We start from the raw sequence: 23,191 nt of genomic DNA, 5'->3' as shown, positions 1-23,191 counted from the left end.
AAGAAGCTATCTGCAAAGTGGGTCCCCAAATGTTTGACAACAGATCAGAAAAGCATGCAAGTGAAAACTTCCCAGTCCATTTGTCAGCGTTTCTGGACTGATAAGAACTTCCTGGATCGACTGGTCACTATGGATGAGACCTGGATTTATTTGTATGACCCTGAAACTAAGGAGCAGTCAAAAGAGTGGAGGCACAGTGGTTCTCAGCCACTAAGGTGATGGCATCTGTGTTCTGTGGATAAGGAGGGCGTGCTGCTAGTGGACTACCTTCAAAATGGTTCCACCATCAATGCAAGGTATTACATTGAACTTTTGGACGAATTGAAGGCAGCTCTGAAGGGCAAAAGGCGCGGCAAGCTGTCCAAAGGACTCTTGTTCCTGCAAGACAATGCCTCCGCTCACACTGCACAAGCGACCACAGCAAAACTAGCGGAGCTAGACTTCCAGCTGGTTGACCAGCCACCCTATTTACCAGATCTAGCTCCCTCGGATTATCATCTGTTTCCAAACCTGAAGAAACATCTCAAGGGGACCAAATTTACACTATTTCTGATGCCATGGCTGCTACGGATGATGGGTTTGAGGCACAACCGAAATCCTTCTTTTTGCAAGGCTTACAGAACTTGGAATACCTATGTAAGAAGTGTGTTGACATCAGTGGAGCGTATGTGGAATAAATGTAAAGTTTCATTTTCCTACCTCGTTTCTCTGGGTAAAGCCAAAGACTTATCAGCAGCCCCTCGTAAATGATACATTGTAGCACGGCAATTAATAAATCACTGTCTAATAAGGCATCGCTTTCTTATGGGGCTCATATTCCTCTAGTAGATGAGCTCTTCATCTGTAAATTCGTTTACAACATTACATGTTAGAGGAGTGAGTTGTAATGTTCTCATTTATATGCAGCATGTCCCTAACTTTAGGGGTTTCCGGAAGTAAACCTGGTGAGCCTGTCCTTACTAGAACAACACCGAGAGGTCTGTGGCAATGCACCACTGGATGAACCGCATTCGCTGGAGCTTCCATCTTCTCAATCTGCTGGTTTGTCCTAAAGCTAGGCAATCAATGAATATTCACTTTCACACGGCCGAGATAATCGTGCGAGATTTGTGCATTGTTAGATGCAAAGATCTGAACCCCATTCTTTTGAATGGGGTCATATACCTAAGCGATTTTTCTCTTTTCCGCATCGCGATGCAATGTGGTAAACAAATTGCGACACGTCCTATCTTTGGGCGTGCCTTTGCATCGCCCATTGTTTTTTCGATGGGGCTGGCCGCAGGGTCGCACTAGATGCTAGGTGCATGTAGTGCGAGGTTTCCCCATTGAAAACAACTTTGGAGGATCGTTACTTCCCTGAAGTGATGCAATGCGGTTTTGAGATAAAAACGTCTTGCATCCGTGGGGATATCATATGTTGGCGAGTGCGATATTGGGCCATGAGTCACAGCCCAATATCGCACTCGCCTGTGTGAAGTTAGCCTGATGTATATGAACCTCTTACATGGAGTGCTACATGATACACCCCTGGTCAATCCATATAATGTTCTCAGACTGTTGCCACGGTGTAATAAATTGCAATCTCCATACCGTGTTGTAATATTTGTAAGTAATTAATGCTTCTGTTTTAGGAAGAAAACCTAGAAGGATTTTTTTCAATAAGTAGTTCTGCAATTTACTATATTACTACATGTCCTATCGTGGTTGTAGTATGGAAGTTCACGGCCCTGAGTGTTCTTTAATCTCCCGCACAAGTGAAAGATACTATGTGACAATGGCTGTTACTCCAGCACCCATAGTGATGCCACTCTGCTTTCCACAAACCTTAAAGAGCTTGTATCAGGATCACAAGTTATCCACTATCCACAGTATGGGACATAACTTGTTAATAGGTGAGACCCCCACCAATCCCGAGTATGAAGGTCCTGTGCCCCTCATCCTCCTTACTACCGGCTTACTGCACCCCTCAAAGAGAGGAGAAGACTGTAGCACTAGCCATGCAAGTGTGCTGCTGATGCATTTACTTTCATTGGGTTTGCTAAAATAACCAAGAAGCAAGTGCTCGGGTATTCCCGTCAGTCCCATTGAAACGAGTCGGGCGGCAGCTACACATGCTCTGCCCGCGCTCCTTTCGTTCTGACGTGACTGCAGGGAGAGAAGCATCCTGACAGTGACCTCAGAGGGGATACAGGACCCTTCATCCTCGGGATCAGTGGGGGTCTCAACTTTGAAACCCGCACTGATCAGCAGGTTATCCCCTTTTCTGTGGATAGCAGATTGTGATTCTTGTACAACCCCTTTAAATGGCATTATTATATAAAGTCCTCCCTTGTCCCTGTATTAGAGCTCTGTCTGTTATTATTTGCTATCGACTCACGCCATAAGCCTCTCACTAGCCAAGTTGGAATTCTACTGCACACTAATGAGGGGCAAAAACCCTGAAATAGCTGTCTGTGTATGGATTGTGGCTTGGTTATCAATTCCCAATCATTACTCTACAGACCTGTATAAAGGGCCAAGCATTGAATTGAAGGAATTCTCCATCCAGTAGGTGGCACTTCAGAGATATTTTTGCATCTCCCTTATTTGCAAATGTATCCATAAGACTTCATTTCCCAGATAGAAGCCTAAAGAGTGTACTTTTGGCCTCTGTCGGACTGGTATACGTTGGTTTGCCTTTTTTTACAATTTTCTCTACTGTAGCATACATTTTATATTCAACTCCAATTCAAAACAAATTGGGGCGCTGTGTAAAATGTAAATAAATGTTAAAAAAAGAAGAATGCAATGATTTGGAAATCCCATTTAACCACATTTAATCCACAGTATAACATAAAACATATCAGAAGAGAGAGATATTTTTTCATTTCATTTTTGAAAAATTAACTCATTTAGAAATTGATGGCAGCAACACATCTCACAAAAGTTGGACATGGGGTAACATAAAGCTGGAAAAGTAAGCGGTACTAATAAAAAACGGGTGGACGGTCAATTTTCTTCTAAGTCACGTGACTGTGTAAAAAGAGTATTTTAGTGAGGCAGAGTCTCTTAGAAGCAAAGAAGGTCAGAGGTTCACCAGTCTATGAAAATCTGCGTCTAAAAATTATGGAACAACTTTAGAAAAATGTTCCTCAAAGTAAAATGTTGAAGACTTTAACCCCTTCCCGCTCCTGGACGTACCTGGTACGTCATGGCAGCCTGGTACTTCCCGCAACATGACGTACCTGGTACGTCCTGGAGATAGCACGGGATCACATAAGATCCCGCGCTATCCCGCAGCGGGAACCGGCTGTCAGTCACAGCCGGCGTCCCGCTCCAACAGCGGGGGGACATCGGAGATGCGCCCCCCGCTGTTAACCCCTTCCCTGCCGCGATCTAAGTAGATCGCGGCAGGGAAAGAGTTCACAGAGGGATCGCGATCCCTGTGTGTCTCCGGCCGGAACTCGCGATGTTATCGCGAGAGCCCGGCCTGTCACAGCGATCATAGGCACAGTGATGTAAGTCCCTCAGGGGGACTCAAATAGTATAAAAAAAAGAAAAGTGTAAAAAAAAGAAAAATGTAAAAAAAAAAAAAGTAAAAAACCCCTTTTTTATGCTTTTTCTAATATTAGCATAAAAAAGGGGAAAAAAAACTAAAACCCCACATATTGGATATTGACGCGTCCGTAACGACGTGTACAAAAAGTTGAACACGCTTTTTATTTTGTACGACAAAAAGCGTAAAAAAAAACGCTAAAATACAGAGGCAAAATGCAAATTTTTAGCATTTTGCCTCACAAAAAATGCAATAAAAGTGATCAAAAAAGCCGTACATTTCCCAAAATGGTACCAATAAAAACTACAGCTCGTCTCGCAAAAAATAAGGCTTCCAAAAAAAAGATTTCCAAAAAAAGGCGGTTTTATTGCAAAAAAGTGTAAAAACCTAAAAAAAATATAACAATTTTGGTATCGTTGTTACCATACCCACCCGCAGAAAAAATTTAGTGTGTCATTTATGCTGCATGATTAACGCTGTAAAAAAAAATAAAAATCTATGGCAGAATTGATGCGTTTTCTCTCCCTGTTATCATAAAAAAAAAAAAAAAAATTTTACGATATTGTCTATATACCCAAAAGTGGCACCGATAAAAACTACAGATCGCCACGCAAAAAACAAGCCCTTATACGGCCGCGTCCACGGAAAAATAAAAAAGTTATGGCTTTTGAAAAATGGAGATGGAAAAATACCAAAAAATCGCTTGGTCCTCAACGCCAAAATAGGCCGTGTCATTAAGGGGTTAAAAATCCCACCATCTACAGTACATATCACCAAAAGATTCAAAGAATCTGGAGAAATTCATGTGTACAACAGACAAGGCTGGCGGTCTGTATGCTTGAGACCTATGGGCCCTCAGGTGTCACTGCATTAAAACAGGCATGATTCTGCAATGTAAATCACTGGATAGGCTCAGGAATACTTCCAGAAATCGTAGGCTGTAAAGATAGTTCACCATGTGATCCACAAATGCAAGTTAAACTGTATCATGTAAAGATGAAGCCATATATCAACACAATCCAGAAACTCCGGCCTCTTCTCTGGGCCAAAGCTCATTTGTAATGAACTGAAGCAAAATTGAAAACTGTTCTGTGGTTAGATTAATCAAAATTTTGCATTCTTTTTGGAAACCATGGACCTTGTGTCCTGTGGACTAAAGAGGAGATAAACCATCCAGCTTGTTATCAGGGCACAATTCAAAAGCCTGCATCCCTGGTTGCATTATTATTAAATAAGGCAGTGAGATGAGGTAGTTTTCTTCATCACATTCAGTGCATAACAACTGATACACAAATTGCAACAATGTTGACAGACACCTGTGTCTAACTCATCCATATACTGGGAGCTTACTCTGAATTTCTTTTCTCTATCCTTCTGTGTATTTCTATCTCTTTATTTCTTTATCTCCCTCTCTTCATATTTACATCTTTTTTATTTTCCCTTTATTCACTGTCAAAGCTGTCGCTCCTCAGCTACTCACGGTTTCTCAGATTTTTCTCTTGTTTCTCTCTCTTTCTCTTTTCACTTCTCTCTCCTGCCTGACATTTTCTTTTCTCCTGTCAGGGGCTTCTTTTTCTGGCGCTCTCTCTCTGCCTGGCGCATCTCATTCACTCTCTCACTGGCTCACTCTCTAGCTCACTCTCCAACTGGCTCCTGCAACCGTTGTTAGGCTATTTATAATCTCTGTCACCTGACCAGTTTGTCTACAGCCAATCACAGCCTATATGGTTGCTAGGCTACCTGCCTCATCTGAGTGTCTATGCATTTTTTCTATCTTCTGCAGCTGGCTAATAAACGTCCTAACTGGTTGCTAGGTTACTTGCATCCCTTGTGTAAACTGACTCAGATTAAACCCGAGGGCCGGTTATTATATTACCAGTCCCCATAACTAAACAGCGCTATGTAGTGACTTTTTTCCAGGCCACTACACACTATCAATGCTGAGGAATATAAAGAGGTTTTAGAACAACATATCCTCCCATCCAGATAACGTCTCTTTCAGGGAAGGCCTTGTATATTTCAGCAAGACAATGCTAAACCACATACTGCATCCATCACGACAGCATAGCTTCCCAGAAGTAGAGTCTGGGGGTGAAGCGGTCACCTGCAGTCCAGAACTTTCACTAATAGAAAACATTTGGAACATTTTGAAACGAAAAATCCGACAAAGACGACCCAGGACTGTTGAGCTGCTAGAATCCTACATCAGACAAGAACGGGACAACATTCCTATGCCACATAATCGGCTAATATACAAAATGGGGCAGCTCGGACTGGGCGAAAACGTGTGTAAGTGGGTAAAAAATTGGCTCAATGATAGAAAGCAGAGGGTGGTAATAAATGGTTCGTATTCTGATTGGACCACAGTCGCTAGCGGGGTGCCACAGGGTTCAGTATTAGGCCCCACTCTGTTCAACATATTTATCAATGACCTGATAGAGGGTCTGCACAGCAAAATATCAATATTTGCAGATGACACAAAATTATACAATATAATTAATGCAACGCAGGACAATGTGCGGCTACAAACGGACCTGGATAAGATGGGGGCTTGGGCAGGAAAATGGCAAATGAAGTTCAATGTTGAAAAATGTAAGACTATGCACATGGGCAGGAGGAACGTATGTCACAAATATTCACTTAATGGGGTACCACTAGGGAAAAGTGATATGGAAAAGGATCTGGGGGTATTAGTGGATAGTAGACTAAACTGGAGTAACCAATGCCAGTCAGCTGCTGCAAAGGCAAATAAAGTCTTGGGGTGCATTAGAAGAGGTATAGGGGCGAAGGATGAGAACATTATCCTTCCATTATATAAGGCACTTGTCAGGCCTCACATGGAATACTGCGTACAATTCTGGTCACCGGTGCTCCGGAAAGATGTTACAGTACTGGAGGGGATTCAAAGAAGTAAACAAACTAAACTAATACATGGAATGACGGGACTGGAATACCCAGAGAGGCTATCCAAATTGGGATTATTTACTCTAGAAAAAAGACGGCTAAGGGGTGATCAAATAACTATGTATAAATACATGAGGGGACAATACAAGGATTTCTCCCAAGATCTGTTTACACCCAGGACCACGACGGTAACAAGAGGACATCCGCTACGATTAGAGGAAAGTAGGTTTCATCACCAACATAGAAGGGGATTCTTTACTGTAAGAGCAGTTAGACTGTGGAACTCTCTGCCGGAGGAAGTGGTGATGGCAAAATCCATAGAGGAGTTTAAAAGGGGACTTGATGTCTTTCTGGAGAGGAAGGACATTATAGGATATAAATCTTAGGTTAATTGTCAATCCGGGTATACAGGCAGGTAGGAAATATTAGGGGTTGTCCAGGGAACAGTCTGATTGCCATTAGGGAGTCGGGAAGGAATTTTTTCCCCAAAAGGGCTAATTGGCTTCTGCCCTTGGGTTTTTTTGCCTTCCTCTGGATCAACACAGGAGGATAGACAGGCTGGACTAGATGGACATTGTCTTCATTCAGCCTTCCATACTATGTTACTCTCCCAGAAGTTCAGTAGCTGGTCTCCTCACTTCCCAGGCATTTATAGACTGTTGTAGAAGGAAGAGGGGATTCCACACAATGGTAGACACAGCCCTGGGACAACTTTTGTGAGATGTGTTGCTGCCATTAATTTCAGTTAATGTGTTCTATGTTATGCTGTTAATAAATATGGTGATATAATATTTCTAATTTTAAAAATGCTACAAAAAACACTGCAAAACACTGTGAATCCGCGCACTCTCCATCTGCACAACATGTATGTCTTTTTATAGCAAGAAGGAATGTAATAAGCAGCTAGCAGACACTTCTAGCATGCCTTATCCAGGATGGAGGTCATCTTCTGACAACACACCGACACACGCTTCATTTGCTGCTGTCCAGCGCTGCTAACTATTAATTTATGGTGTATTTCATTAAGATTGTACACCAAGCTGGCAGCAGTTATTTTCGATACTCATAAAAGAACAATATCATAGCATATATGAAAATAATCTATATATATAAAGGCAAAAGCCCTCACTGACTGACTGACTCGCCACTAATTCTCCAACTTCCCGATGTCGTAGAAACATGAAATTTGGCACAAGCATAGATTATGTCCAAAATAGAAAAAGTTTATGGGTCCCAACTCGATTATTCAATTCTAGCGCAAAAAAACTAGCGTCCAAATTTTATGTACGGAATCTAATTCTCTCACTTCCCGATGTCATAGAAACTTGAAAATTGGCACGAGCATTGATTATGTCATAAATAGGAAAAGCTAATGGCTCCCAACTCGATTATTCAATTCTAAGAGCAAAAGAATTGGCGTCTAAATTTTACGTATGAAATCTAATTCTCTCACTTCCCGATGTCATAGAAATTCGAACTTTTTTTCACGAACATTGATTATGTCATAAATAGGAAAAGTTAATGGGTCCCAACTCGATTATTCAATTCTAAGTGCAGAAGAACTAGCATCCAAATTTTATGTACGTAATCTAATTCTCTCACTTCCTGATGTCATTTTATATAAAGGAAACGTCGCATGGTTACCTCCCCGTGGTGTTTTCTGGGTAACGCAAAGAACCATGCAAAATGGTGAACATATTTTTTTCCTCAGTATCTCTAAAGTAACAACGACTTTATAAGATTTTCCGTGTGAACACCAGATAAACACCAGTACCAAATTAACTCGGGCGAAGTCAGGTATATCAGCTAGTCTATTTATATAAAGATGAAAGCCCTCACTGACTCACTCACTGACTGACTCGCCACAAATTCTCTCACTTCCCGATGTCATAGAAACATGAAATTTGGCACAAGCATAGATTATGTCCAAAATCCTCCCCGTGGTGTTTTCTGGGTAACGCAAAGAACCATGCAAAATGGTGAACATATTTTTTTCCTCAGTATCTCTAAAGTAACAACGACTTTATAAGATTTTCCGTGTGAACACCAGATAAACACCAGTACCAAATTAACTCGGGCGAAGCCGGGTATATCAGCTAGTCTATTTATATAAAGATGAAAGCCCTCACTGACTCACTCACTGACTGACTCGCCACTAATTCTCTCACTTCCCGATGTCGTAGAAACATGAAATTTGGCACAAGCATAGATTATGTCCAAAATAGAAAAAGTTAATGGGTCCCAACCCGATTATTCAATTCTAGCGCAAAAGAATTAGCGTCCAAATTTTATGTACGTAATCTAATTCTCTCACTTCCCGATATCATAGAAACTTGAAATTTGGCATGATCATTGATTATGTCATAAACGGGAAATGCTATTGGGTCCCAACTCGATTATTCAATTCTAAGCGCAAAAGAATTAGCGTCCAAATTTTGTGTGGAATCTAATTCACTTCCTGATGTCGTAGAAACATGACATTTGGCATGAGCATTGATTATGTCATAAATAGGAAAATTTAATGGGTCCCAACTCGATTATTCAATTCTAAGAGCAGAACTAGCATCCAAATTTTATGTACGTAATCTAATTCTCTCACTTCCTGATTTCATCTATATATATATATATATAAAGACGAAAGCCCTCACTGACTCGCCAAAACGTCTCCAACTGCCCGATGTCGCAGAAACATGAAATTTGGCACGAGCATAGATTATGTCCAGAATAGGAAAAGTAAATGGGTCTCAACTCGATTATTCAATTCTAGCGCAAGAGAGCTAGCGTCCAAATTTTATGTACGGAATCTAATTCTCTCACTTCCCGATGTCATAGAAATCTAAAATTTGGTACGAGCATTAATCATGTCATAAATAGCAAAAGTAAATGGGTCCCAACTCGATTATTCAAATCTAAGCGCAAAAGAATTAGCGTTTAAATTTTACGTACGGAATCTAATGCTCTCACTTCCCGATGTCGTAGAAGCATGAAATTTGGCACAAACATTGATTGTCATATATAGGAAAAGTTAATGGGTCTCGACTCGATTATTCAGTTCTAAGCGCAAAAGAATTAGCGTACAAATTTTACGTACGTAATCTAAATCTCTCACTTCCCAATGTCATATAAACTTGAAATTTGGCATGAGCATTAATTATGTCATAAATAGGAAAAGTCAATTGGTCCCATCTGTATTATTCAATTCTAGCACAAAAGAATTAGCGTCCAAATTTTACGTACGTAATCTAATTCTCTCACTTGAAATTTGGCACGAGCATTGATTATTATGTCATAAAAAGGAAAAGTTAATAGGTCCCAACTCGAATATTCAATTCTAAGCGCAAAAGTATTAGCGTCCAAATTTTACGTACATAATCTAATTCTCTCACTTCCCGATGTCATAGAAATTAGAAATTTGGCACGAGCATTGAATATGTCATAAATAGGAAAAGCTAATGGGTCCTAACTCAATTATTCAATTCTAAGTGCAAAAGAATTAGCGTTTAAATTTTACGTACGTAATGTGATTCTCTCACTTCCCAATATCATAGAAATGTTAAATTTGGCACCTACATTGATTTATGTCATAAATAGGAAAAGATAATGGGCCATAACTCGATTATTCAATTCTAAGCACAAAAGAATTAGCGTCCAAATTTTACGTACGTAATCTAATTCTCTCACTTCCCGATGTCTTAGAAACTTGAAATTTGGCACGAGCATTAATTATGTCATATGTAGGAAAATTTAATGGGTCTCAACTCGATTAAATTCATTCTATGCGCAAAAGAATTAGCGTCCAAATGTTATGTACGTAATCTAATTCTCTCATTTCCCAATCTATATATATAAAGACGAAAGCCCTCACTGACTCACTCACTGACTGACTCGCCAAAAGTTCTCCAACTTCCCGATGTTGTAGAAACATGAATTTTGGCACAAGCATAGATTATCTCCAAAATAGGAAAAGTAATTGGGTCCCAACTTGATTAATCAATTCTAGCGCAAAAGAATTAGCGCCGAAATTTAACATGCATAATCTAAATCCCTCACTTCCCAATGTGATAGAAACTTAAAATTTGGCACGCGCATTGATTATGTCATAAATAGGATAAGTTAATAGGTGCCAACTTGATTATTCAATTCTATACGCAAAAGAATTAGCGTCCAAATTTTATGTATGGAATGTCATTTTCTCACTTTCCGGTGTCAAAGAAACGTAAAATTTGGCAGGAGCATTGATTATGTCATAAATAGGAAACGCTAATTGGTCCCAACTCGATTATTCAATTCCATGCGCAAAAGAATTAGCATCCAAATTTTACGTACGGAATGTAATTTTCTCACTTTCCGGTGTCATAGAAACGTGAAATTTGGCACGAGCATTGATTATGTCATAAATAGGAAAAGCTAATGGGTCCTAACTCGATTATTCAATTCTATGCGCAAAAGAATTAGCGTCCAAATTTTACGTACGGAATATAATTTTCTCACTTTCCGGTGTCATAGAAACGTAAAATTTGGCACGAGCACTGATTATGTCATAAATAGGAAAAGCTAATGGGTCCCAACTCGATTATTCAATTCTATGCGCAAAAGAATTAACGTCCAGATTTTACTTACGGAATGTAATTTTCTCACTTTCCGGTGTCATAGAAACGTGAAATTTGGCACAAGCATTTATTATGTCATAAATAGGAAAAGCTAATGGGTCCCCACTCGATTATTCAATTCTATGCGCAAAAGAATTAGCATCCAAATTTTACGTACGGAATATAATTTTCTCACTTTCCGGTGTCATAGAAACGGGAAATTCGGCACAAGCATTTATTATGTCATAAATAGGAAAAGCTAATGGGTCCCCACTCGATTATTCAATTCTATGCGCAAAAGAATTAGCGTCCAAATTTTACTTACGGAATGTAATTTTCTCACTTTCCGGTGTCATAGAAACGCAAAATTTGGCACGAGCACTGATTATGTCATAAATAGGAAAAGCTAATGGGTCCCAACTCGATTATTTAATTCTATGCGCAAAAGAATTAGCGTCCAAATTTTACTTACGGAATGTAATTTTCTCACTTTCCGGTGTCATAGAAACGTGAAATTTAGCACAAGCATTTATTATGTCATAAATAGAAAAAGCTAATGGGTCCCAACTCGATTATTGAATTCTATTCGTAAAAGAATTAGCGTCCAAATTTCACGTACATAATCTAAATCTCTCACTTCCCAATGTCATAGAAATATGAAATTTGCCATAAGCATTACATGTGTCATAAATAGGAAAAGTTAATGGTCCCAACTCGATTATTCAATTCTAGAGCAAAAGAACTAGCGTCCAAATTTTGCGTACGGAATCTTATTCTCTCACTTCTTGGTGTCATAGAAACATGAAATTTGGAACGGGCATTGATTATGTCATAAATAGGAAAAGCGAATGGGTCCTGACTCGATTATTCAATTCTAAGCGCAAAAGAATTAGCGTCCACATTTTGCGTACAAAATTTAATTCTCTCACTTCCTGATGTCATTTTATATAAAGGAAGCATTGCATGGTTACCTCCCCGTGGTGTTTCCTGGGTAACGCAGAGAACTATGCAAAATGGTGGACATATGTTTTTCCGGTATCTCTAAAGTAACCACGACTTCATAAGATTTTCCGTGTGAACACCAGATAAACATCAGTACCAAATTAACTCAGGCGAAGCCGGGTATATAAGCTAGTGACATATAAACTTGAAATTTGGCATGAGCATTGATTATGTCATAAATAGGAAAAGTTAATTGGTCCCATCTCGATTATTCAATTCTAGCACAAACAAATTAGTGTCCAAATTTTACGTACGTAATCTAATTCTCTCACTTGAAATTTGGCACGAGCATTGATTATTATGTCATAAATAGGAAAAGTTAATGGGTCCCAACTGGAATTTTCAATTCTAAGAACAAAAGAATTAGCATCCAAATTTTATGTACGTAATCTAATTCTCTCACTTTCCGATGCCACAGAAACTTGAAATTTGGCACAAGCATTGATTATGTCATAAATAGGAAAAGTAACGTCTCAACTCGATTATTCAATTCTAAGCGCAAAAGAATTAGCGCCTAAATTTTATGTGCGTAATCTAATGCTCTCACTTCCTGGTGTCATAGAAACTTGAAATTTGGCACGGACATTGATTATGTCATAAATAAGAAAAGTTAATGAGTCCTAACTCGATTATTCAATTCTAAGCGCAAAAGAATTAGCGTCCAAATTTTACGTACGTAATCTAATTCACTTCCCGATGTCATAGAAACTTGAAATTTGGCATGGGCATTGATTATGTCATGAATAGGAAAAGCTAATGGGTCCTAACTCAATTATTCAATTCTAAGCGAAAAAGAATTAGTGTCCAAATTTTACGTACGTAATCTAATTCTCTCACTTTCCGATGTCACAGAAACTTGAAATTTGGCACAAGCATTGATTATGTCATAAATAGGAAAAGTAAAATGGTCCCAACTCGATTATTCAATTCTAAGTGTAAAATAATTAGCGTCCAAATTTTACGTACGTAATCTAATTCTCTCACTTCCCATGTCATTTTATATAAAGTAAACATAGCATTGTTTGCAAAATGGTGAACTTTTTTTTTTCCCTTGGTATCTTTAATTAAACTAACAACGACATAAGATTTTCCGTGTGAACACCAGATAAACACCAGTACCAAATTGACTCTGGTGAAGCCTGGTATATCAGCTAGTTTTATATGAAGGAAACGTTGCATGGTTACCTCCACATGGTATTTCCTGGGTAACGCAAAGAACCATGCAAAATAGTGAACATATTTTTTTCCTCGGTATCTCTAAAGTAACAACGACTTTATAAGGTTTTCTGCGTGAACACCAGATAAACACCAGTACCAAATTAACTCGGGCAGAGCCGGGTATATCAGCTAGTCTACATATAATGCTTTCTAATGCTAAAAGAGTTTATCATGTTTTCCTTTCCAACCCACAGTGACATCATCCAGGGAGCGCCTGCTTGTATTATTCTCCTTAATGCCTTCCACATCCGCAGCTGAGCACATTATTTCTCTCTTTTCCAGGGACAATATACCATCCGGTCAGAATTTGATAACACTTTTTGTTTTCATTCAGCTTTCTGACTATTGACCAGATGTTTTCTTCCTGATGAACACGGTCTTGTTGGAGGTTTAGACTCCATGTAATTATACCTGGAATGTTTTTCAAGGAATATTACTTTTCTCGCCACGCTTTTATAGCGATTGCTTTCTTGTTGGTTTAGATCTTTCAGTCATCTAATACCGAATAATGCTGTTCTCATTTCATAGAGTACGTCTAGAAATGTCCATTAGTTTTTCTTCTAAGATCGCTGTAACGCTGTAATGTAATGCTATCCCTGTCAAGTGGAAATAGGAATGCAGGGATCATTTTACCTTCTCCCATCTGTAAGGGCATCATAATGTATACTAGGAGTATTATTCTTCCCGGCATTTTTTAAAGGTGTATTTCACGCACATTACAAATGTAGCTAGATATTTTCCCCAAAAAATGTCATAAAATTCAGCTTAACGAGTCTTTCTGTGGGATCTCCTTATCATATTCCCGATAGTAGAGGCTGTAGATCTCCCCATGGATAGGTCATCAAAAGTAGATTGGCTGGAGTCCTTTGCCCAGGATCTCTGCTGATCAGCTATTCTGTACTGAACTAAATTCTGCAGGAAGCAGACAGCTCTGTTCTTAATGTAGTGGTCAGGGGTATTATTGTATCTTGACACCACCGGAAGTGTGGGTGGTGACAAGATACTTGCTGCTTGACAGGGGGGTGATGCCCCCTGTTTCTGATAGGCTGCAATTTGTCTTTCTCACAGCTGGTCCTGGCACTCAGCACTGTACTGCGGTCTCCTCATGTGAGTATACTGGCTGTGCTGCTGGCCCCGCTGTGACTGTAGGAGGCGGCCTCCCCCCAGCAGCGTTGCACTTACTCTGCACTCCCCTTAGCCAATACGCTGTCAGTCTCCCTGCCGGTAGTGTTCCGTGGCCCCTGGATGGGTGTATGCAGCGGCCTGCCCCCACCAGTGCTGCATTTACTCTGCACTCTCCTTTCCTTTGTCAGTCTCCCCGCCGGCAGTGTTCAGAGGCCCCGCTGTGACTGCACGCGGCGACCTCCCCCCAGCAGCGATGCAATGACTGTGGGCTCTTCGTAACGGACCTGCTCTCACTCTCCCCAGGGGCGCAAGGATGAAGCGGAGAGTCGTTGCTCCGCACATGTCAGCGCTGATCAGAGCCAGAGGGGCCGACTGTGATCTGCAGAGTAGTTTCCCGGCAACACAGTAAGTCCCTGCACATTAGGAAGAGCTTGCTCCCCGGAAAATCCGTGCAGTGATTTCTGCCTTGCCACGAGGGTTAGGGTTAGGGAAGATTTTGTGTTAGGCTTAGATTTTTTTTCCCCTTACATGGAAGGCTAACACATACACTAATCCCTAACCATCCTGCCCAGGCAAAAAACAGTTCACACTGTGCTGCTAGGACCTTTAAGAAGTCACCAATGAGAAGCTAGAGGTGTCACTAGGGCGTCCCTGCATCCGAGACCTGTCAAACCCCTAGCTTCCTGGTGGTGTCAATATACAATAATACCGTGGCCAGGTTTGGTATTGTAGGCCAAGTTCCCATTGAAATGAATGGGAGATTTGCCTGCAATACCAAGCCCGGCCACTGCACTGGGAACAGAGCTGTCTGCTTCCTGCAGAAATCAGCTTCGTGCCCAAGCAAAGTGGCCGGCCAAATACGGTAGCTGATCTGTTTGGTATAAATTACCTGATAAGAATGTGCAGTAGAGGAGAGAGCAGAGGGAAAACTAAGATATCATTTCTGCTTTAATTGACCATTCTCGTAATCAGACTTAGGCCTTAGTCACACGGGCGTTTTTTACCGCGATTTGCGGATCGCATGACGGATACGCATCCGCAAATCGCGGGACCGGGGCCGAAAAATCGCCCGAAAAATTCATGAATGGGTGTGAGTGAGAGCTGCCTCTGATTGGCTCAGGGCTGAGCCAATCAGGGGCAGCTCTCACTCACACCCACTGCAGGCCGGCCGTGCTGAACTCCGTCTGCCGGGACAAGGTGAGTATATATTTTTTTTTATTTTTACACATTTCTGGATGAATTGCAGGGAAGGGCTTATATATTTAAGCCCTTCCCGACAATTCATCCCGCGATCGCCGGCAGCCCATTGCTTTCAATGGAGCTGGCTGTATTGCCGGCTCCATTGAATTCAATGGGCAAACATCGTTCTTCTCTGCCACAGCTGTTACAACTGTGGAAGAGAAGAATGATTTGTCTTCTATATGTTCTCAATGGGGTCGGCGCTGCTGCCGCCGGCCCCATTGAGCGCATATAGAGAAGAGAACAGGAATTGCAGATCGCAGATAGGTGCGATCTGCGATTTCTGTTCTATAATTTATCGGACGAGCGCATAAAAAGCGCTCATGTGTCAGATACCATTGCAAAGCAATGGTTTTAAAAAATCGCCGGACGCATGCGCATGCGCAAATCGTGCGAAAAAAACGCCCGTCTGACTAAGGCCTTAGACTGCAGTTTCTATATACAGTGATATATAAAAGCTGCAGAAGACAGCGCAAACTATTTAAGAGCCTTTTACACAGCTCGGTAAACGGGCAAGTACATTTGCCCAGAAATTTGCCTGCCAGGTCATCAAGCCATGTAAATTTGATTGTGATCAGCTGACAAAGGAGCAAACATTAATTTGTCGACTGGATAGTTTATGTGAGCAAAAAAAATGTTTACTTGTTGATTGCAAATCGTTCCACGTAAACAGGGAGATGTACAGCGATCATTCCCAAACTGCAGTAATTCGGCCCTTTACAAATAGAATCCGCAGTTAGCCATGTGGAATTCAGAGAATGCATATTGCACAACACTGTTATGGAATATTCCATCATGTATGAAAGGTCCCTGAGTATCTCTATGCTATCTAACTTGAATGGTGGCAATTTGTGTATATGTTGGGACTTCAAAGTGCATTGGATTATTTACCGTATTTTTCGCTCTATAAGATGCACTTTTCTTCGCCCCAAAGTGTATGTGCGGGGTGGAGGGGAGCGGTGAGTCAGTGCATCTCATAAACATACCAAAATTCAAGGTTTCTGGCATGATCACGTGTTTAGCGTGCGATCGTGTGAACTAAATCGCGGTCGAGTAATCAAACTCATGATTGTGCGTACAAGCGTGTGATCATTAATTCTCTTACCTCTGCATTGCAGCCCCTTACGTACTGCTGATTGGTGGTGAGCGCTGGCGGGAACTGCTGCTGCGCCCCCGCCTCCACCAATCAATTTCTTCCCTTCCTCGGCCAATACACGAGTGTCGGTGTCACGGAGCTTCGGTGTTTCAGAGCCCTTGTGCTCTGTCACCCGGTACTATTCTCTGCATTGTCCCTGGGTAAGTTCAAAATATTTTTTCCCTATTTTACGCCTCTAAAACGTGTATGAGTCTTGTCGTCCGGTACGTCTTATAAAGCGAAAAATACAGTAAGTCCTCATATAGCCCCCGTCATAATTTCACTTAACTAAAATAGGTCCCCAGAGCATATTACTGCATTTGCTTATATATTCTCATAGAAGTGTTAAAGAAGTTTTCAACTTTTTACATTTTTTTATATATACTTAGTTATAGAATATGAAATAATGGAATTTTCTAATATACGTGTATTTAAAATTCTAATTGTTCTCAGTAAGAGAAACCAAGTAATCATGTAGATATGAGACCTTTTAATGGCTAACAAATATACATGATGTTATAGTGAGCTTTCCAACCTACTCGGGGTTCTTCTTCAGTAAAGCTTGCTGAAACATCATGTATTTTTGTTAGCCATTAAAAGGTATCATATCTACAAGAATTCTTGGTTTCTGTTGCTGAGAACAATTGCATTTTGCTCTACTGGCTAACACGTACCAAAACTTTTTTTCATTTTAAAATTCCGCTCCTATGCCTATCTTATTTCAGTGCAGTGGCCCCTATTTGCATAGTAAAATTGTATAGTCCATGGACCAGTCAGTCCATAGTAATGAATTTGATATGGTGTCAGTCATGTGAATCACCAAGCATGTCATGTGACCTCTAATATTCAACTGACACGAATTATGTATTTAATAGATGAAGTGTAGTTTATTAGGGAAAAGAATTAACACAGTATTTTAACCTAGAGCATTCGATCATGTCTGTTAGTATTTATGTAGGAACCCCTTAGTGACCAAGATTTTTTTTCCTCCCCCCCATTTAAAAAATCATAACTCCTTTATTTATCCATTGACATAGCTGTATGGGGGCTTGTTTTTTTGCAGGAAGAGTTGTATTTTTTAATTGTACTATTTTATGTACCACATGATGTACTGAAAAGCTTAAAAAAATTTTAAGTGGAGAGAGATGGAAAAGAAATGAGATTCCACCATATTTCGGTGTGTCTTGTTTCTAGGGCGCAAGAACTGCAACAAAAATAACATGATAACTTTTTTTTTTACTGTACTACTTGTATTTTTTTCTTCAAAGATATAAAAAATGTTTTTAAATTTTTTGCCGCCATGTTCTGCATGCAGTAGCTTTTTTATTTTTCCGTCGACATAGTTGTGCGAGGGCTTATTTGTAGCAGGACATCCTGTCGTTTGCATTGGTGCCATTTTAGAATGCTTACAGCTTTTTTATAGCTTTTTATTGCATTTTTTGAAGACAGTGTGACCAAAAAAGCGCATTTCTGGCAGTCTTTTTTTTTTCTGATGACATTCATTGTGCGGGGTAAATAATGCATTATTTTCATCGGACTTTTACAGAATGCAGCGATACCAAATATGTATTTTTGTTTTTTTATTTAGGTTCTTTTGATATAAATATGGCAAAAGCTAACAAGCTTCTCAGTGCCCCCCCCCCCTTTGGTAATACTACCCCCTCTTGTGACCCCACTAATTATTATGGAACCCTATCTGTGCCCCCACTAAGTATTAGGGACCCTGCATGTGGCCCCTCTAAGCAATGGGGACCCCGTATGTGGCCCCTCTAAGCAATGGAGACCCCGCCTTTGGCCCCACTAAGTAATGGGGACCCCCCCTGTTGCCCCATTAAGTAATATGGGACCCCATCAGTGGCCCCACTGAGTAATAGGGACTCCACCTGTGGCCCACTGAGTAATAGAACCCTGATTGTGGCCCCACTAATTCATTTATGACCTTGCTCGTGACCCCATTAATTAATTTTGGACCCTACCTGTGGCCCCACTAAGTAATAGGAATACTGTCTGTGGCCCCAGAACTGCTGGTAGTGCTTTCAGTAGCTACTTTACACAGTAGGCCTGACAACTCGTACAGCATTATCTCACCCGGCTCCAGTGTTCACAGTACTCTGAGTGATAAAGCCAAGTGGAGGAGTGAGATTATGTGTGCACCGTCCGATGTCGTGTTCTGTGTACCTACTGTCAGCACTACCAGTGACTACAGATTTATGAGTGGGGCTCAGCGGGCTTATGCCTCCATGCCCAGCCTGCCCAGACAGCAAGTGTCAAATAACTGGTGTCCGCAGTCCAGATTCATACTGGGGTCCTCTAGTTGAGTACCGTTGCTGTCAAAGAAGCAGATCCATTAAAAACTGATCATAAGGGATCTCCAACTGATACAAACAGGAACTGACATTTGGATTTATTTGCATCAGTTAGACATCAGTTTTAGACATTGGTTTTAAGAGGAAAAAAAGACGGATTCGTTAATAACGGATAAAAGAATGCTGATGTGAACCTACCCATGCCGACAAATACCACCTCTGCATGGAATACTCTGCACTTTAGTTGGCACGCTGTATGCATGACGGATCATTTGAGCATTTGCCATGGAATATAGTGTTATGGTGGAGTGGTCCCAGCGATGGTGAAGCATCTCCAAGATGGGGGGAGAGTGCATGAAGAAGAGGAATCAGCTGCTATTCTTTTTTCTAGCATACAATAAGTCACGGAGCGGTTGCCTGTCTGCATCGGCACACGGGGTACCACTGACTGTGAGGACACCCGTGTTTCCGAAGTCTTGTGCGGGATTTAGAGGACGTAACAGGAGAAACAGAAGCCGCCACATCTAAGTAATGAGGGGAGGGGAAAGATGAGATTGTAGTTGATTATGAATCTGGCAGCAGATGTTCTATACAAATCTAGCTCACTACATCCCGTCTGTTTCCATGGTGACAGAATAAGTAATTATTGAGCCCAGACGCTCTCCTCTTCCTCTCTCCCCAACAAGGTGAACGCTGAAAATGAATGTGAACTGCATGTCACATACGGAGGGTGCAGGATGCCATCTAGTGAGGTGCAATCAGGGGGAAGAACAGGGTATTATTCTGGAGAGGAGACGGTCCCTGTGGATCCTGAACAAATAGGCAGGAATATCCCTGGAATGGAAATGGCTTGTGATTGGACGATGTAAGTGTGCGGCTGCCTATCACATCCCAGCGGTCTCAGCAGCACAATAAACATCAGTTAGGCTGCACGCTCGGCTTTCTGTACTTGAACTGTATGCCAGTTGTAGATGCTCATCAAGGGGACATCACCTACGGGAGCCGACCTCATCAGGGATATTAGACGTCGCCAGGAGGTTACTATTCTACCGCACTATGGATCAGGGGGATCTGTGTAAGTACAAACAGCTGGGATGCAGCCAGACTGTGTGGGGCACCTTGTATGCCTCGTGATGATTGACTAATTGCTAATAGGATATTTTGTGTTCTTTTGAACCTTGAAGGCATTTGTGTATTCATACAATCTATTGTTGCACTAGAAAGCAAATGGCAAGTATAATCCAATATCTACAGACTCTGTGAAAACTAGTGATTCTAAAAATATTCCAATTGCAGTTTAGAAGAGGTTCTGTAGTGAGGAGCACATGTTGTGATGTGAAGGAGAATTCAGGCACAGGCAGAAGTAAAATGGAAAGAGTAATATATACATTGTATCAGTCTCAAGGCTAATGTAACAACTCCAATGAGTGAACAGCGATGCAAAGCGACTCTTTGTCTTGGCAGTAGGATAGTGCAGGGGCATTGTTAGCAGATCCCCTAACCCCTCTACTCCATGGGAATTGTTAACCCTTCTCAGTGCTGTCGAGAAATACATCTTAGTCCTTTATTATCCATTTCTGTTATAATTAGTTCTTCTCGCTCAGGGTTTTGCACAATCTATCCTTACAAATATTTTTCCTTGTAAGCAATTCCGGATAATAATGGAGAACGTTACTGTTGATCGACGCAAAGATTTGGCAGGTGAGAAGAGGAGGAACGATTTGCATGATGAGAGTTGAGTTGAGTAGGTTGATTAAAACCTTGTGGTTTTGTGTGCTTCTTTTTGAAGTGTCCTTCGCTTTTATGTTAAGAGCTCTTTCGCTTCTTCAGGGAATCGCATGTGTGTTTGTTTCTGTTACCCCCATGCCATAATATTCCAGATATATTTTCTTAAGATACTTTGAAGTTCGACTTTTCATATTTTACACAGTTTTATGGATCACTTTGTAATATTCCAAGAGTCCAATAAACATGTCGTATGTGTATTATAATTACGGAGTAGCTTCCCTGTTGACTTTGAATGGTACAAACTATTGTGTGTGTGGTCCTACTGGCAAGCATAATATATTTTGGCAGCACTTTACATCTTCTTTTTGGTTGCATGTTTCTCTCCCTTAGGGCTCATTCACACAGCATATGTAGTTTTGGTGCATGAACATACATGTGTGAATTTGGTGCGTATGCTTTTTTTTTTTGCATATGTATTCACTACGCTTTTCACGCATTCTTGCAAATAAAAATACAAGAAGGACCAATTGATTTAATTTTTTTGACACTGTCTCTTGGCTTTGTATACAAACGCAGTGAAATCGTATGTGACATACATATTCACTGTGTTTTTTGAACCCTTCCACAGACTTGAATGGGTGATTTTGGTCCATAATATAAACCAAATAAAATATGCGCATGAAAAATGCATGTCAGAATCGACCAATGGAAACCAATGTTGTTCTATGCTGTCTGTTTTACATCCGTAAAAACATATGGTCGTAATACGGATGCAAAATATGTCCGTGTGAACGAGCCCTTACTGTTTTTGTAATGGTGCATACAATATTTTTAAATGTTGCTTTGCAAGCATTAGTGGAAGCCTTCAGCACCATACTATCATACTTGGTTAATGTCATCCCACTATTCAGGAATACTATAAAAGCAACTTCTTGCAACCCCAACTTAGAGAATAGGGCTGTAACTTTTTCCTTGGGCTCCAAGTAGCAATAAAGATAGATAAAAATTGATTAGCCAATGCAGCCAGGTCCTGCAGGTAGTAGAGCTGATCCACTCTCAGTAGTCATTGAATGACTGTGAAACAGCCTGGGTATCACCAAGTTGGGCGATTAATAGTTTGGCTCCAGCTAGGAGGTGTTACAATAGAATATCCGTTGATTTGCTATGCTTGTCAATGGGAATGTTAAGGACAATTGTGTATGGGTGGACCTACAATTGCATATCTTTGTCAAAGACAAAGTCCTGGGGCTAGAAAGGAGTAAGTGCCGGACAGGCTTCACCAAATGTGGTGCTACGAGTCTTTTACCCTTCGCATCTCCAGCAGTGATCTGACTTAGAGGGGTACCAGGAGTGTGACGGTAGGAGCTGTATACCACCATGAAATGATCTTACATGAGTTTTCCTGAACTTTTGTGTTGTGTGAGGGCCCATGTGAAAGAGGATAGTTTTTGCATTTGGGAGGATGAGAGTTATCGTTGGGTCCCGTTCCCGTAGGTTAATAAAGGATCTCCTAAATGGAGTATTTTTACTGATGGGAAGCTGATACAAAGATACAAATTGTAATTTCTACTGTAGCTGTAGACAGGCCACGTATTCTACAGATGCTTTATAATTTCTGCATTCTTATCCCACGGTCGTCTTCTCTTGTCATACTTTTTATAAAGACTAATTAATGGAATAAAAGCAGCTGTCAAACATCTCTATTTTCTATCATTTCATGGACTGTTATTTTATTCTTTGATTTAGTAGATGTAGTGTTTGTAACTGTGTAAGGTGTCATAAAAGTACATAAACATGTACCGTCTGTCATAGTTGGCAGGTTTTATTTACTTTTGCTAATGTTTTTACCTTTATGTACTTAATAGTTGAATGTTATGTTCTCGTACTGTATAGTTAACGCATTTTGATTATTAAAGGGGTTGTCTCGCGAAAGCAAGTGGGGTTAAGTACTTCTGTATGGCCATATTAATGCACTTTGTAATATACATCGTGCAATAAATATGAGCCATACAGAAGTTATTCACTTACCTTCCCCTCCTGATTGGCTGGAATCGGCACACGTAATGGGGGCGGAGCTACGCGATGATGCGCAGAAGGGGGCGGAGCCAGAATGCCGCTCGTGCCGGACCGAACAGATGGGAGAAGACCCTTCTGCGCAAGCGCGTCTAATCGGGAGATTAGACGCTGAAATTAGACGGACCAATTGAGACGGGGACGCCAGCGCAGGGAAGGTAAGTGAATAACTTCTGTATGGCTCATATTTAATGCACGATGTACATTACAAAGTGCATTAATATGGCCATACAGAAGTACTTAACCCCACTTGCTTTCGCGGGACAACCCCTTTAACTTGCATAACAATCCTATAAGTGTATCTCTTTTCATCTTCTATCATAAGCCTCACTAAGAC

The 23,191-nt window shown here is 40.8% G+C and overlaps 1 protein-coding gene across 3 annotated transcripts in view; it reads left to right on the top strand.

Moving 5' to 3' along the window:
• ELMO1 (engulfment and cell motility 1) overlaps nt 1-23,191 on the top strand; it is a 463,885-nt gene that overhangs the window by 324,475 nt on the left and 116,219 nt on the right. Inside the window, exon 1 of one of the 3 annotated variants that reach the window (XM_066585171.1) lies at nt 19,962-20,128. The exons of the other annotated variants lie outside the window; for them this stretch is intronic. The gene's annotated coding sequence lies outside the window, so the exon portion shown is untranslated. Of the gene's footprint in view, nt 1-19,961; nt 20,129-23,191 lie in introns of those variants that run through there. 3 annotated transcript variants of the gene reach the window in all.

This window comes from Eleutherodactylus coqui, chromosome 12 (assembly GCF_035609145.1).
Source record: "Eleutherodactylus coqui strain aEleCoq1 chromosome 12, aEleCoq1.hap1, whole genome shotgun sequence".
Lineage (NCBI taxonomy): Eukaryota > Metazoa > Chordata > Amphibia > Anura > Eleutherodactylidae > Eleutherodactylus > Eleutherodactylus coqui.
The sequence above is the reverse complement of the archived record's forward strand: the minus strand, read 5'-3'. Positions and strand labels throughout refer to the sequence as shown.